We start from the raw sequence: 17,978 nt of genomic DNA on the forward strand, positions 1-17,978 counted from the left end.
GGTTAGAAAGGATGCTGGTGACTAGTTCTCTCATAGGGCTGTCCTTGTTGCCCTCCCTTCCATGTGCATTTGAAAAGAATGTGTATTTAGCTTCTTTGGGATAAAGGGCTCTTTATATATATCAGTCAAGTCCATTTCATCCAGGGCATTGTTAAATGCTGCAATATCTTTGTTGATATTTTGTTTGGAAGATCTGTCCATTTCTGACAGTGGGATATTAAAATCTTCTACTATAACTGTGTTGTTGTCAATATCTTTCTTGAAGTCCTCTAAGATTTTCCTTATTTATTTGGGTGCTCCTATGTTGGGTGCATATATTTACAATGTTAATGTATTCTTGGTGGATTCTCCCCTTGAGTATTATGAAGTGACCTTCTGGGTCTCTCTTTATGGTCCTTTTTTGAAGTTTATTTTGTCTGATATTAGAATTGCTACCCCGGGTTTTTTTTCTTCTCCGTTTGCTTGGAAAATTTGTTTCCAGCTTTTCACTTTTAGTCTGTGATGGTCTTTTGTCCTGAGGTGGGTTTCCTACAAGCAGCGTATGTGTGAGTCATACTTTCTTATTCATTCAGCTATTGTATATCTTTTGACTGGAGTATTTAATCCATTTACATTTAAGCTTATTATTGATAGGTACTTATTCATTGCCATATTTGTACCTGAATTCCTCTCTGACTCTCTTTTCCTTCCTTTACTTAAAGCAGTCTTTTTAGTATTCCTTGTAGAGCTGGATTGGTGGAGGCATATCCTTTTAGACTTCTTTTTTCTTGGGAGCTCTTTATTCAGCCTTCAATCTTGATTGAGAGTCTTTCTGGGTAAAGTAGCCTTGGTTGTAGGCCTCTGGCTCTTATTACTTGGAATATTTCTTGCCATTCTCTTCTTGCTTGGAGTGTTTCCATTGAGAAGTCAGTAGCTAACCTTCTTGGGGCTCCCTTGTATGTTCCCTCCTTTTTCTCCCTTGCTGCCTTTAAGATTCTTACTCTGTCTTGGAATTTTGTCATTTTAATGATGATGGGTCTCGAAGTAGGCCTCTTTGGGGTCGTCTTGATTGGGACTCTCTCCGATTCCAGGATCGTGTGACTTTTTCTTTCATCAAATTAAAAAATTTTCCATCATTACTCTTTCAAATAGCTTTTCTATCCCTTGTTCTTCTTCTCCTTCTGGTATTCCTATTATTCAGATATTTTTACGTTTCATATTGTCTTGCATTTCTCTTAATCCCTCTTCATTCTTTCTGAGCCTGTTTTCCTTTTCTTGCTCTTTCTGGGAGATTCTTTCTACTTTGTCCTCCAACTCGCTGATCCGATCTTCTGCCTCATCGATCCTGCTTTTCATTCCTTCTACTGTGTTCTTCAGTTCAGAAATTGTATTCTTCATTTCCTCTTGGCCTTTGCTGATAGTTTCTATTTCCTTTTTCATGTTGATATAGTTTGCGGAGAGTTCATTGTAGCTCCCCTCTAGTTTCTGGTAGCTCATTGTGAGCTCTTTGAATTTCCTGATTACCTTTGAATTCAATATCTGATAGTTGACTTGCCTCTATTTCATCTAACATTCTTTTTGAGACTTCCACCTTTTCTTTCATTTGGGCATTGTTGCTTTGTCTTCCCATTGTTTGTGAGACTCTTCCTTTTAGCCTCAGCTTTAAAATTGGTCTGTTGTGACCCCCTGGGTTTATGGTGTGATCTTCTGTGGTAGAATACCTGTGAGATTCCATGGTGCAGTCTCCTGCAGGTATCTTAATGTTCTCTGTTTCCACCTACTCCTTTCTTTGTGTGTGTGTGTGTCTGTGATCCATTGGAGGGGGAGGCAAAATGGTTTATGCCAGCAGGAGAGCACTTTATGATATTTACAGTCACAGCCAGTAGAGAAGGGATAGAAGATCTTTAAGCTATGTATAGTGTTAACCATAATCTTCAACGCAACTCGCCACTTTTAAGAAAGGATGGACCAAAGATAAATCTCTTGTTGGGGAGGGAAGGGCTTGTGAGTTGTATCTAGAAAGCAGTGAGGTTGTGGGCGGTCAGATTTTGAGGTAAGGTGAGAGTAAGTAATAGTAATTAGGTGTAGCATTTGAGCAAGTAGAGTTAATTACTGCAGTAATAAAATTCAGGAACCTCTAAAGTGGGCTAAGACCCAAGAGATGTGTTGTAAAGTATTTACAGTGATATGGAAAGCAACAAACAAACATAAAAAAGGGCAGGAGAAGGGAGGAAAAAGTGATAAGTTTGGATGAAATGAAAGAGGATTAAACAGGAAAAAAGAAAGGGGAGGAATAACGTATTGAAAGATAAAGCAATAATAAAATTTAAAAAATATACGATTATTGAAAAATGTTTAAAAAACACCCCACATCCTCCTTGTTTGTTTCAAACTGTCCAATCCAGTTTTTTTGGTTTCAGCAGGACTCCTCTGTGGGCTGGGTTGTAGAGGAAGGAGCACACCCACGCAAGCCAGCCAGGCTACCAGAGTGGCATGTGGGCGACCACCCACTCAACAGGCTGGCTATCTGAATCTCATGGAATCTGGTACTGGTCCTTCCCAGTCCTGTGGCTGGGTGAGAAGCAAGGGAAGCTGCCTTTGCAGGAGAACACCTCAGTCCACTTTCCAATAAAAACTTCAGAAAGCCTGCCTCTCAGCCCAGCCCAATCCTCAACCCGACCAGTTAGCACAATGCTCCTCTCAAATCTCCGGGGCTGTTGGGCTGGTGGGCTGGCAGGTTGGCAACCACAGAGATCACAACTGAACACGGCCCCTTGTTCTTGCCACCCTCCCTGCAAACCTAGGCAGATAGGACTCTGCCCAGTGCTGCACAGCCCCGCCTAGATGGGGAGGGAGGGAGCCAGCTCTCTTCCAAGGACCCCAGAGTGACCCAAGGCTCCACCAGGTGCTGGGTTCCCCATGAGTCCTCCGTGGCAGATGCCCCTGTTGCTGGGCACAGATGGAAGCCTCTTGGCTTTGACTGCTGCAACAGTGGCCACTCCGAAGCAGTTACACACTGCCAAGGGCTGCCGGCCCAGCCACCTCCATCCTTACTCATGTCCCTGAGACCCCACCAACCTGTAGCTCTCTGGTCCGTCACTAACTCTGGTCTCTTATTTTCATAAATGCTGGGGAATTGTTGGTTGGAGAATTGATTGTGCTGTTCCTCAGTAGATCTGCCAGGATTTTGTCCCAGGGGTACGAGAACTGGAGTTGGTCCGTCCTACTCCACCACCATTTTTGCTGCCATGTTGTGTAATTTTCTGCATATACTTCTTTTACCTCCTTGGTTAGAATTATTCCTAGGTATTTTATTTTTCTTTTTGCTATGTCAAATGGATTTTTTTTTCTTGATTTCTACTCCTATGGTTTCATTGTTGGTATACAAAAATGCCTTTGAGTTCTGGATATTCACTTTGTATACTGCTGTTTTAACAAATTCATTTACTAAGCTGAGGAGTGTTTTGGTGGAGTCTATAGAATTTTCTATGTACACTATCATATCATCTGCAAAAAGTGACAATTTTGATTCCTTCTTTTCGATTTCAATGCTTTTTATTTCCTTTTCTTGTTTGATCACTGCGGCTAAAACTTCCAATACTATATTAAATAGCAGTGGTGAAAGTGGACAACTTTCTCTTGTTCCTGATCACAGTGGAAAGGATTTTGGTTTTTGCCCATTGAGTATGATGTTGGCTGTAGGTCTCTCATATATGGCCTTTATTATATTGAGGAATGCTCCCTCTATTCCCACTTTGATGAGTGTTTTCATCATAAATGGGTGCTATACTTTATCAAATGCTGTTTCCGCATTTATTGTTATTATCATGTGACTTTTGTCTTTGGTTTTGTTTAAGCAATGTATTTTACATTTACTGATTTGCAAATATTGAACCATCCTTGCATGACTGGGGTGAATCTCACATTGCTACGGTGTATGATCTTTTTAACATATTGCTGGATGCGGTTTGCCAATATTTTGTTGAGGAGTTTGGCACCTTTGTTCATCAGCAATATTGGCCAGAAGTTTTCTTTCTTTGTTATGTCTTCATCTGGTTTGGGGATTAGGATGAAGCTGGCTTCATAAAAAGAATTTGGGAGATTCCCACCATTTTGGATTTTTAGAATAGTCTGTGAAGGATAGACATTAGCTCTTCCTTAAATGCTTTGTAGAATTCTCCTGTGAAAGCACCTGCTCCAGGGCTTCTGTGTGGTGGCAGTTTTTGGATTATTGCTTAAATTTCATCAGCTGTTATTGGTGTGTTCAGGCTTTCTGCTTCTTCTTCATTGAGTTTTGGAAGATCAAATTTTTCTAGAAATTTGATCATTTCACCTAGGCTTTAAATTTCGTGGCATACAGTTTGTCATAGTAATTTCTTACAAACCTTTGTATTTCTGTGGTGTCAATTGTAATCACTCCTCTTTCATTTCTATTTGCGTTTATTTTTGTCCCCTTTCTTTTTTTCTTGATGAGCCTGCATAAAGGCTTGTCAATTTTGTTTATCTTTTCAAAGAACCAGCTCCTGGATTCATTGATCCTTAGAATTTAGCTTCTATTCTCCATGACATTTAATTCTGCTCTGATCTTGGTTATTTCCTTCCTTCTACTTCCTCTGGGCTGTCTTTGTTGTTGTTCCTTGAGTACTTGTAGGTGTAAGGTTAGGTATTTGTTTGAAATGCTTCTATCTTTTTTTAGCTGGGCCTGAATTTCTATGAACTTCCCACTCATGACTGCCTTTGATTTGTCCAATAAATTTTGGGTTGTCATGACTTCATTTTCATTTGTTACCAGAAACTCTAATTTCATCCCTAATTTTATTCTTGACCCATTCATTTTTTAACTGCATGCTATAACGTTTCCATGATTTTGAGTGCATTGTTTTTTTTTCCTTTGGGGTTGGTTTCCAGTTTCAGTCTTTTTGTGTTTGGAGAAAATGCTGGGTATGATTTCAATTTCGTGAGTTTGTTGAGGCTTGTTTTGTGTCCTATCATGTGGTATATTTTTTAAAATATTTCATGTGCATTTGAAAGAATGTGTATTTTGCTTCTTTGGAATGAATGGTTATATATATATATATATATATATATATATATATATCAGTTAAGTCCATGTTATTTATGCAATTGTTCAATGCCACAATATATTTCTTGATGTTTTGCTTGGAAGATCTGTCCATTTTAGAGAGAGGGGTGTTAAAATCCCCTATTATAATTGTGTTGCTGTAAATGTATTTCTTAAAGTCCTCTAAGACTTTTTTATGTATGTGGGTGCTCCTATGTTGAATGCCTATATATTTACAATGTTTATATCTTCTTTTTGAATCCTTTTCTTGAGTATTATGAAGTGACCTTCTAGGTCTGTCTTTATGGCCCTTGTTTTAAAGTCTATTTTGTGTCATATGAGTATTGCTACCCTGGCTTTTTTTTTTTCTGTTTATTTCCTTGGAAAATCTGCTTCCATCCCATCACTTTCAGTCTTTGTAGGTCTTTTGTCCTAAGGTGGGTCTCTTGTAGACAGCATATGTGTGGGTCATGCTTTCTTATCCATTCAGCTATTCTATGTCTTTTGATTGGATCATTTAATCCATTTATGTTTAAGGTTATTATTGATAGGGACTTATTCATTGCCATTTTTGTACCTGTGATCCTCTGTCTCTCTTTTCCTTCCTTTCCTTAGAGCAGTCCCTTCAGCATGTCTTGCAAAGTTGCTTTGGTGGAGATGTATTCTTTGAGACTTCTTTTGTCTAGGAAGCTCCTTATTTGCCCTTCTATCTTCATTGAGAGCCTTGCTGGGTAAAGTAGCCTTGGTTGCAGGCCTCTGGTTCTCATTACTTAAAATATTTCTTACCATTCTCTTCCGGCTTGGAGTGTTTCCATTGAGAAATCAGCTGCTAACCTTATCAGGGCCTCCTTGTATGTTACTTCCTGTATTTCCCTTGCTGCCTTTTGGATTCTCTCTTTGTCTTGTAATTTTGCCATTTTAATTATGAAATGTCTTGAAGTGGGCCTCTTTGGGTTTCTCTTGATTGTGACTCTCTGTGTTTCCTAGATTTGTGTCACTTTCTCTTATCAAATTAGGGAACTTTTCCATGCTTACTTTTTATCCCTTGCTCTTCTTCTTCTCTTTCTGGTATCCCTATCATTTGAATATTATTATGTTTCATATTGTCTTGCATTTCTCTTAATTCCTCTTCATTCTTTCTGAGCCCCTTTTCCCTTTCTTGCTCTTTCAGGGTGTGTTTTTCTTACTTTGTCCTCTTGCTCACTGGTCCAATCTTCTGCTTCATCAGTCCTGCTTTTGATTCATTCTACTCTGTTCTTCAGTTCAGAAATTGTATTCTTCATTTCCTCTTGGCCTTTGTTGATACTTTCTATTTTCTTTTTCATACTGATATAGTTTGCGGTGAGTTCCTTTTAGTTTCTGGTAATTCACTGTGAGCCCATTCAGCTTCCTGATAATCAATACATTGAACTCGACATCTGATCATTGAGTTCCCTCTATTTCATTTAGCATTCTTTCTGAGGCTTCCTCATTTCCTTTCATTTGGGGATTGTTTCTTTGCCTTCCCATTGTTTGTGAGACTCCTCTCATTATCCTCAGCTTCCTAAATTTATCTGTTCTGGCTCCCTGGTGTTGTGGTGTGAACTTCTGTGGTAGAATGCCTATGAGATTCAGTGGTGCAATCTCCGTCATTGTCCAAGCTCACTGGGCTTGGTTTGTCATTTAATTTGGCCCTGTGTTTATCTTTGGGTTTTTATTGTCGCTGGGTCTTTCTTTAGTGGGTCCTTCCAACCAGCTGGTAAACTCAGGGTCACTCTGTCCACCACCTCTTTTTCTTGTTGTGCTGGTGAGGGCAGTTTGGGTTGAAGCTGGTTCTTCCATGTGTACATGGTTTGGGGGATTCTCTCTTGCTCTTGTTCAGTTGTTTGCTCTGGGTAATTTCTCCACTATTTAGTTCTATTTCCAGATAAGTTCTGGGTTGAGCTTAGTATACCTTCCACTCCCTCCTTCGTGTTCTTCTGTTGTTATCTGTTGGTGGTTCCTTTGTTGTTGGGTTTCCTCTTCCAGCAGGTATCCTGGTGTTCACAGCTCCCACCATCTGGTTTTTCAATGTCGGCTACAATTTTTGGCTTTTTATTTCCAGATACGCTAGGGTACTGTTGGCTGTTTGCTCTGTTCCTGTGTAGATGCCTAGATTTTTCTCCCATGCGTTGGGGCAAGTGGAACCTACTTTCTTCTACATCACTACTATCTTCCTCTACCAACAAAAAATATTTCTAAAAGTGTAAAAAATAATGCATGGATATAAATTCATACAATATTCCATGAAAAATTCAGAGAAAATTTATAAGAAAATGAAATCAAAATTGACTTCTAAAATAATGCTTTCATATATATATATTCCATTGAATCCTCACCACCAAACAGTGAAGAAGGTGGTGTTATTACCACATAATCACAAATTATTTTTCATCCACGATTATACAGATATCAAGGTTGAACTACATATGAATTTCTTACTTTCTCAAACTGTTCTTCTTTCACCTATAGCTAACTTTGTATAGAAAATCAATGTTACGTTCTATTGTGTAATGGTTAGAACTATGGACTCTGAAAAGTTAATGTTACCTAACATATTGATAAACTCAAATTTTGGACAAGTACAACTGCAGAAGTAAATCTGTAGGTCAACCTGAATTGTATAAAATAAATTTATAACTCCATTCTTATATTCCACACTCAAATTGTTTCTTTCTTTTCCTGAAAACCAGGAGAAATAAACATAAATGTGAGTTCCATTCTTAGAAAGACCAGGAAATATTTTTATAATTCCAAACTTCAACATGTGCAGAAAAATATACGTGTAATAAAAATAGAAACAGGTCAAGAGCAAACACTAAAGTTAAATATGAGCCATGAACAATCTTATGGTAGTTAAGAATCTCAGCAGTCTCCGGAAGAGGTGGGTACCAGAATGCAAATCTAGTGAATTTGACATGGAACAGAAGTATTGAAGAAATGTGGGGGAAAGATCTGAAAGAGAAGATGCAGATAAACCACCTTTGGAAAAATTAAGCCACCTTTGTGGTATAATGGAAGAAAACTCAAGGCAAGAGAAAGGGACAAGCAGCCAGATAGCAGATAATTCCCATTAGATAGTGACAAAAAAGTATACATTGTAAGAACTATGACAAAAATTTACAAATGACTCTGCTCTGAGTCAGGAGTTAATACAGCATCACAGGAGAAATATTACACCAACAGACTGTTTTGAAGACAACATTCCAAAATTCAGCTTCTCATTTCTTATTATCCCTAGCTCCTTCTTCACAATGTCCTTTCAAATATTTGGTATATCCAAAGATTCATATTAATATTACTATTATGTTATAATATTTTATTAAAAAATAAAGCAGATGACCTATATGAACAAATGTCAAGAAGGAAGAGAAGAGAAAAATGACATCATGTACACAGCATACAACTAATAAAAAGATATGCCCCAAAGTAGAAGTCACAAGGCAATTTTCTATGAATTTTAAACAAGATGCCTTCTTTCTGAAATAACTTGTACATGATATAAGTGAAAAGAAATAAATGATACTTCTCCAGAGGGGACATGAAGATGGACAATAAACATAGGAAAAGATACTCAACATCCCTAATCATCAAAGAATGAAAATTAAAACCACAGTGAGATATTACCTCACACCTGTCAGAATGGTTGTTATCAATAAATCAACAAATGACAAATCTTAGTGAGGATGTGGAGAAAAGAGGATCCTTGTGAACTGTTGAGATTGCACACTGGTTCAGTCACTGTCGAAAATGGTATGGATTTTCCTCAAAAATTTGAAAATGGAAGTACCTATGACCCGCTGTTTCCACTTCTAAGTATATAATCAAAAAATCCAAACCATGAATTCGAAAAATAATAGTATATGCTACTCTATCTCTATTGTAGGATTATTTACAATAGCCAGGCTACTGAAGCAACCCAGGTGCCCCTAAATAAATGAGATGATATCATGGTCAGCGAAGCTTGATTTGTTGAAGTGTTGTACCATTAGCCCAAAGGCTGTGGGTTTGATTCCCAGTTAGGGTTCGTACCTAGGTTAAGAGTTTGAACCCTGGTAAAGTACCGATGGGAGACAACCAATCAATGTGTCTATCTTACATAGATGTTCCTCTTTTCCTCTCTCTCTGTCTGTCTCTCTCTACAATGGAAATTGTCTTGGAGTAAGGATTGAAACAAAAATAATTTAAAAATTTGACAAGTGTATTTAAAAAGTGGTGGTGCAAAATTACAACAGAAGATTACTTGGCCATAAAAAAGAATGAATTCTTACTATTTTTAACACCATGGATAAACCCAGAATTTATTAGGCTAAATGAAATGACCATCAGTCAAAGAAACAAATACCACATGATTTCACCCATACATAAATTCTAGAAAACATAAATGAACAAAAAAATTAAAATACACTCACAGATACATAGAACAGACTGACAGTTGACAGAGGTGAGAGGTGTGAGAGGACTGGGTGGAAATGGTGAGGGGATTAACAAGCACAAATGGATAATTGTTGGAAATGGCCTGACTCGTTTCAGAAGATGTAACCCCCCACCCATAGCTAAGGTTGAGGAAAACCACATTGGGACCATAAGCCACTGAAAAGACAAGCTTATTCTCCTGGCAGGGGTGCTTCCTCTGCCTCCTTTACTTGTCCACATTTGGCTAGGGCAGGTGACTGGTTAGCCAATGACAGGTAAGATTTCTCAAGAGAGGGATGACCTAAGACACACATGGTCACAGTGGGGTCATCAGGGAAGGACTTGCGGGACTATAAAAAAGGATTTGTTGGACCCTCACCCCTCAGCTTTGACATAGCCTGAGTCCTCATTCTGTCCATAAAAATTCTTCTAATCTCTTGGCTGTCTGCACCCCCCATTTAACTTAAGCCTGAAAAACAATGCCACAAGCAGGTTCAGTCCTGTGCTGGAAAGGGTGGGTTTCCAGGACAATCAGGCCTAAGAAATTATTGTACAAAATCCTTTGAAAGTTGCTTTGTTAAGAATGCCCTCAATTTAAATGTTAAGGGGTTAAGCATAAAATGAATTTGTTCCCAAAAGCTTTATGACCCTTTGGCCATCTGACCCTGACTCAGAATAAGCCCTTATACTTCTCTGAATGTTACCTATTGTATGATCATTACTGCCTGACAATGACTGATGAGCTATATGTCCTGCTTTCCTAGGCAAATTAAACCCAATAAAAGTCCATTGTTGAACAGGCTCAAGGCCCTTCTCCTTTGACAGATTGGCCACATTTCCTCCTGAAGCACACCATGTCTTAGTAGACTTACTCTCATTCCTGGCAGACAGGGGAGTTAGGCATGCAGAGCCACCCCACAGGTAGTTACAAAGTAGTCATAGGAATGTAAAGTATAGCATAAGAAATATAGTCAATAATATTGCAATAACTATATATGGTACCAGTTGGGTACTAGAAACATCAGAGGAACACTTTGTAAAGTATGTCTGATCACCATGCTGTACCCTGAAACTAACACAAAATAATATTGATTAAAAAATGTAGTTGAAAGTAAATATTTTAAAAACCAGTAGATGAGTGGATTTAAAAACTGTAGTACATTTACAGAATGAAATATTACACAGAAGAAAGAAAGGAGGAAATCCTACTTTGTTCAATTCCATGGATGGAACTGGAAACTATCATGCTGAGTAACATAAGCCAGTTGGTGAAAGACAAATAAAGTATGATCTCACTTATAAGAGGGTTCTAATGAACAAAAGTAAACTAGTGCAAAAATAGAACCACAAACATATATTCACAGAATGGACTGACAGTGGTAAGGGGTGAAGGGACGGGGTAACTGCTTGAAATAAAGTGAAAGGATTGGTCAAGGGACCCATGGGCATGGGCAGTGGGTCAGGATTGACTTTGGAAATAGAAGGCAAACTGGGCAAAGAGGAACAAAGTGGGAAATAATTGGAATAACCAGAAAACATAAAAAGAGAAAAAGGAAAGAGTAAGCAAGGCACACATAACAAAATAAAAAAAAAGTTACTGTGGTAAATATCAAAAAAAAGAAATAACCCTTCCCCACACCATGGATGAAACTATAAACCATTATGCTAAGGAAATCAGCTAGCTGGTGAAAGATAAATACCATACAGTCACACCTATAAGTCGGACCGAATCAAAAGAATGAACAATCAAGCCAAATGTAACCAGGACATTGAACTATAGAAGAAACTGACAGTAAACACATGGAAGAGGAGGGAGGAATAATGGAGCAAAATAGGGGAAGGTACATAAAAAAAACATATGAGGGGCACATGGACAAAGTCAAAAGAGGGTAGGTTCAAGGGTGGGAGTCAGAGATGGGTGGAGTGGGGGCCATAGTGGTGTGAAAATGGAGACAATTGTATTTTAACAACAATAAATAGAAAACAAATCCAAAATAAAAGTTTGCAAAAAACTCTCAAATATACATGTCATAGAAAATATAAAGTGATGAAAAATAAAATGGAAAATTGCAAGAAGTAAATAGAAAAATTAAAGTATGATTCAAATGAAGATTACTAAAGGTTCAGAATGCAGCAGCTTAAATGTCCTGAGCACAATGAAATGGAAAATCAAACAGTTGGTTTAATTTTGTTTCTTCAGGTCTTTTTTGTTTCACATGTAAATGGAAGTACATGGTATTTGTTGTTATCCTTTTGACTTATTTCACTTAGCACTGTACTCTTAAGATTCATCCCTATTACCATCACAAATTGCAAGATTTCATTTTATAGTACACCTGAAACTCATCTAAGAAAGAAAAAGAACACAGAACTGAAAAGAACTACAACTGTCATGATGGTGTCATAGGTTAACATGGTTTGCCTCCTCGCACAACAATTAAAAAATTACAACTTAATTGTAGAGAAACCATCACTCAGAAGTGGCAGAAATCTATTTAAACGGCAGTCTCACAACAGTGGAATTAGAGAAACCACATCCATCCAGACTGGTAGGAGGGGTGCGGATGTGGAACAGGCTGGTCCCACCTACACATGTGGTGCATAAAAATTCAGGAGGGAGAGCTTGGAGCGAGGAGCCCAAACACCACATCAGACCCATCAGCCAAAGGTACAAGTTTCAGAAAGATAAATCTCCATAATTTCTGGCTGCAAAATCGAGAGGGGACTGAGTCAGTGGAAGAGCCTATGCAGCTCAATGTTCATAGCACCATTATTTACAATAGCCAAGTGCTAGAAATAATAGCTGAAGTGTCCATTAGGATGCGGATCAAAAGCTGTGGTACATTTACACAATGGAATACTATGCAGCAGAAAGGAGGTCCTGCCCTTCACAGCAGCATGGATGCAAGTGGACAGCATCATGCGAAGTGAAATGACACAGGATGTGAAAGGCAAATACTATAGGATAACATGCACAAGTGGAACCTAACCAACAAAACAAACAAATGAGCAAAACAGAGCCAGACCCTTGGAAATAAAGAACGAACTGACAGTGACCAGAAGGGTGAGAGGAGGGAAATATAAGGGGAAAGATAGGGAAGGCACAAGCCAAGAGATATTTAAAAAGGACTCATGGACAAAGGCAATAGGGGAAGGGGAAGGATAGATTATGGGAGGAGAGTGGAAAAGGCAGAGGGGAGTAATGGGGGCAAATAAGGACAACACTAAATGAAGAACAACTAAACAAACAAAAAACAAACAAACAAATAAATAAATAATAGAAGTATTTTTCTACAAATTCTAACATCTTGGCAATCTTACACTTGGCACCTGTTGATTGTCTTTTCTTTGGGAATTTGTCACATTTCCTGATTCTTTTATATCAATTAATTTTAGATTTTATCTTGGACATTTTGAAAATTATTTTGTGAAACTCTAGGTTTACAAAATACCTAATGTTAAAATTCTCTGGAAAATTGTGTTGTTCTCTTTTCATAGGCAATGATTTAGGTTCATATCAGTTCTGTTGCAGCTTCTGTTGGTAGTAGTTGCAATGCCAGTTCTGTTTTCACAGCCTTTTCTCTGTTGCTCTGAGTCTGCCCTACATGTGACACTCACTGGTAGATAAGTTTTCAAAGGTGTTGCTATGTTTCTCTGGGTTTGTCCCATGCATGCACAGCTCAGGAACCAGCTCAGGAACTAGCCTTGGGTGTGTCATGATGGTGCATACACCAGACTAGGTCATCTTTTTCCCCGGTTCTCCCCTCTCCAAGAATCTACACTCACTCTTCATCTTGCAGGGCCCTTTTTCATCATTCACCTGGAAATATGTGATTTCTCTTGGAGTTTTAGCTGCCTCAATTTTGCAGAGGTGCAGCTCCACAAAAGGGTTATGTCCCTACAGGAATGTGGCAAGAAAAAAGCAGTAAAAAAATACTTGGGAATTTCACTCACACTCTTCATACCATAGGGGCCCTCTCTCAGGTCCTTTCTCCAAAATAATGGGGTCCTAAAAACACTTTTAGCTACCCACCTTACTGCCATAGCTCTGACACTATAGCTACCCTGGGATTTAGCAGAGAGAGGAAAAAGAAATTGAAAATATATATATACATATATATTCCACACTCTCCAGTGTTCTGGAACCCATTTCTGAGTTCTATGGGCAGAAGTCCTGATTGTCTCTTAGGATTTTTTTCTGCATGTACCATGAAAACTGCATGTATCATGTATCATACATTTGCATTTGGAAACTGAATGAGTTATCAGAAAAGGCCAAGAGGAAAAAAAGACAAAAGATTTTCTTGAAAAAGAACATCACCTGCTTATGCATTGTTTCTTCAAGTTTTGATTCCCTTCTACAATATGCCAGTGTTTTTTTACCTTTAGTTTTCTTGACTTGGGTAGTTTTTACTCATATATGATTTTTCAAGATTGTTTAGATGTAACTAAAGAAGAAAAGAAGCTAGATTGGGCTTATGACATTCAGTCAGCACTGGCAATCTCACACTTAATTCTTCATAAAGCACTGCAAAAGCTCCAGTAAGTTTGTACAGCAAATATTTCATTCATATCTTTCTCCAACTATATTTATTCCAGCCACACATTTTGGATGCTTCCATGTAGTCCTAAAAACAACTTCAGATGTACAGGAAGCACAATCCCACATATATACAAGAGAAAAATAATAATTTGTGGGACAGATGAATGAGAGAATGAACTACTATATTCTGAATATGCATATGCAGGTAGTGGAAACCAATGCTTATCGTTAGTTCACTTTCCAAAGTTCTTCCCAGAAGGGTTTACATCACAAATAGAAAAAAATTTTGAGTCATCATGGTCATTTATATGAGAGAAAGAACAGCAAGAAAGGGAGCACAAAGGCAGAACAGAATGAAATGAGAGACTACTACTCCTCTAGTCTAAAATCAAGTTGTTCATAACTATTTGAAGGATCTGAAGACAAAACTCTCCTGCTCAACAAAGTAACTCTCTTTTCTAAACCAGAAAAAGGAAGTTGATACTTTTAATGGGCTTGAATAACAATGAGGTATAAATGTTTTCCACCTCACCAAAAGAAAAAAAAAGGCATTATTGTTCAAAACTGGTGACTAACAGTTGCAAGTGAATAATTATCACTTTGGTTGCCTCTAGAGACAGATTATGAGGAAATATATTGGTAAATTGAAAGACAATAATAACTGAAAAATCTTCAGAGAAAGGAGAAACTCAGGAACCAACAAGGAGAAAATTACTATAATTAGTACACATATGTGCTATCCGATATGAATCAACATAACTTTTGAATTAAAGTTTTATTTCTCCAAATATTCATTCCTCTTAAAAAATAACAGGAGTCTTAAAAAGTGTGGTGATGCAAATCAATTACTGATACACTGCCAAAACAACTCTAAATTTTAGATATGGACTACATGATGATATGACCTTATAACATTATATATGAAATCTTTCTAAAAATCACTAATTGTCTGAAAGATCTCTTTATTGCTGCCTTCATCTCCTTATTCCTAAATGTGTAGATGACTGGATTTAAAAAAGGAGTGAGCACAACATCAGAGAGTGAAAAAACTTGTCCATCTGTGAATTGGGTTGTGGCCAAGTATAGATAAACATGATTGGTACAAAGAACAAAAGAACCACAGTGATGTGAGCTGACAAAGTGGAGAGGGCCTTGTGTGAACCACCTGAGGAGTGTTTCCAAACAGTAAACAGGATGACAGTGTAGCCAATGATGAGTGCAAAGAAAGAGACAACACAAATTACCCCATTGTTGGCAATGACTATGAACTGCAATCTGTAGGTGTCTGTACAGGTCAGGCTGAGGAGCAGAGGAAGGTCACAGTAAAAGCTATCCAGTATATTAGCACCACAGATGGGCAAGTTAACAATAAATGCTAGTTGGAACAATGAGTGGCTGATACCAAATGCGCAGGCAGCAGGTGTAAACAAAATACACATCTGTGGGCTCATAATGGTCAGGTAGTGGAGTGGCTTACAAATGGCCACATGTCTGTCAAAGGCCATGGTGATGAGTAGCATTATCTCTGAAAGACCAAGGAAGTGGATGAAGAAGATCTGAGCCATACAGCGTCCAAAAGAGATAATTTTACCCTATCTGAAGAGTTCATAAATCATTTGGGCCACTAATGGAGCAGACTCCCACGTCGAGAGACTGGCCAGTAGAAAGTACATGGGGTGTGTAAATGAATATCAGTGATCACAGAAAACATAATGAGCATGTTTCCAATCATGCTTGCCACATAGAGCATGGAGGAAAATACCAGGAGGACAAGCTGGATCTCCCATGAGTGGGTGAGTCCCAGAAACACAAACTCAGACACAACTGAGTGATTTCCCCCTTCCCTTTATCCACCCAACTGGGATGTGGCTGAAATTATGGCCACTAAGAAAATAAGAAAGAACTAATTATTCTGGATGATAGTGGTGTTAATTATTTGTGTTGCACTATTCACCTTAAAAGTGAAAACTATCTGGATATCCAACTCTTCACACTTGCAAGATGATGATGATGGTGGTGGTGGTGGTGGTAGTGATATAAACATAAGTCAAGACATCATATCATGATTGTAACTAGCAGCATAATCTCTTATACACTAACATTATTGGGGAATTAGGCATGTGCCTGCAGCAAGAAAGAGAATATATAAGCAAGAAAATATACTTACTTGCAAAGGCAGACAGACGGTTAGAGAAAAAAAATTATTTCATTACGTCCAAAGGGAAATTGTGTAGTTATACATAGTATATCATACCCTACTTTCCCATATAAAAAATTCACCTCCCTTTCATGGCCATTTTTAATAGTCTTCTCTCCATACAATCTACCCTTATAGCATAAGGTTGGGGAAAAATTGTTGTTTTTCAATGGATCAGTATCTAGAAATAAGAGTTTCTGAAACATGAGATGGGAATGAATAAAGAAGAAACAAATGACAGGATAAGATGCAGACTGAGTTTCAGATCAATGAAACTGGACAATATTAACATCAGAACTAGGCAGCTATAGTAAAAGAGAGAGATTATGGACCTTATCAAACATAGAATTTCATTCTTTTTCAAGTCAGATTAGGTTTACTTCCCTTCCAAATATTCCCATTTTTCTCATTATAGAAAAAAACACGTGATGTAATATTCACTGTATTAACCATTTTTAAGCATCTACTTCACTACTATGAAGTATACTGATACTGTTGTGGAAAGATCTTCAGAACTTTTCCATCTTGCAGCTCTGACACTCTATACCCATTAAACAACGTCCTCCACCCATCCCCCAGCCCCTGGTAATCACCAGTCTACTTTGTTTCTATAAATTTGACTACATTAGATACTTCATGTAAGTGGGATCATGGTGTATTTGTCTTTTGCTGACTTGTTTATTTCACTTACCATAACATCCCTAATGTTCACCCACGGAATCTTACCATTTTTTAAAGTTTTATCAAAATTATATATAACACTCTACTGGCACTACTCAATAACTCTCTGGAGATGGCACTTGGCCCTGAAAGGCTTTTATCCAAGCCCAGGCTATATAAAAATATTGGGGAATTTACCCTACTTTCTGCTAAAAACATATGCTTATATTAGCACGAAGAATGTTAAATATATCTACAAACAGTTTCTATGCATTCACACATATTAAGGTGCCTATGACCAGCACTTGGAAACATTAAAATATTAAGTTTTCCTTCACCAGAGCCTCAGCCTCACCCACTTACTCCCTTTCCCAGTTCAGTGGTGGCTCCATCCTTTTAAGGTATTCAGTCCTTCCATTTACTATAAACTGCTCTCATATTTGATACCACTATGCTTATTGATCTGAAATTCATGCATATATGTTGTACCTTCAAGATCACTTGTACTTTTAAGCTGTAGCCCATTTTGAAATCAAAAGAATGTCAAATAACAATATAAGGGAGCAAAACAGAACTTTCTCCTTAGTTATTCAAGCTCATTTCTCCTTAGTTTGATCACATGCACCTAAAGTTGGTACTCAAGGGTTGTTGCCCCTTTTATTTAGAGTATGTTTGTGTATGGAAGGAGAGCAGATGATGGGTGGAGATGATTCCACTGTTTTGTGTCCAAATACCCACCATAGTCAATTCCAAGTAGAGGGTGCACCCTGAACACAGCTCCTGCAGTTTTATTCCGTTAGAAGGTGCTGGGATGCAGAAGAACAGGCTTACTAACATCCTTCTCCTTTTGCAGAGTCAGCTCCAGAAAACTGAAGAATCTTTTCACCAAAAAATGCATGTCAATTTCATGTTCTCATGGATCCTAAAACACCCTCTGGCCCAAACTTCCAGAAGTTCTCACTACAGCCTGACCCCAATTCTGCCTCACCACTACCAAGCTGAATCTGTCCATACTCAACTAAATCAAATAACTCTACTCTCACCTTCTCAGCCTACAACCCAGTGTTAAGAGACCCAATTCTTTAGTCTCATGTTCTGCAGTC

At 38.0% G+C, this 17,978-nt stretch overlaps 1 pseudogene; it reads right to left on the reverse strand.

Moving 5' to 3' along the window:
- Positions 1 to 14,924: 14,924 nt before the first annotated feature.
- LOC118994602 (olfactory receptor 4F3/4F16/4F29-like) lies at positions 14,925 to 16,914 on the reverse strand (annotated as a pseudogene).
- Positions 16,915 to 17,978: the final 1,064 nt, after the last annotated feature.

Source organism: Sturnira hondurensis, unplaced genomic scaffold (genome assembly GCF_014824575.4).
Source record: "Sturnira hondurensis isolate 20B ecotype Veracruz unplaced genomic scaffold, ASM1482457v3 Scaffold0000925, whole genome shotgun sequence".
Classification (NCBI taxonomy): Eukaryota; Metazoa; Chordata; class Mammalia; order Chiroptera; family Phyllostomidae; genus Sturnira; species Sturnira hondurensis.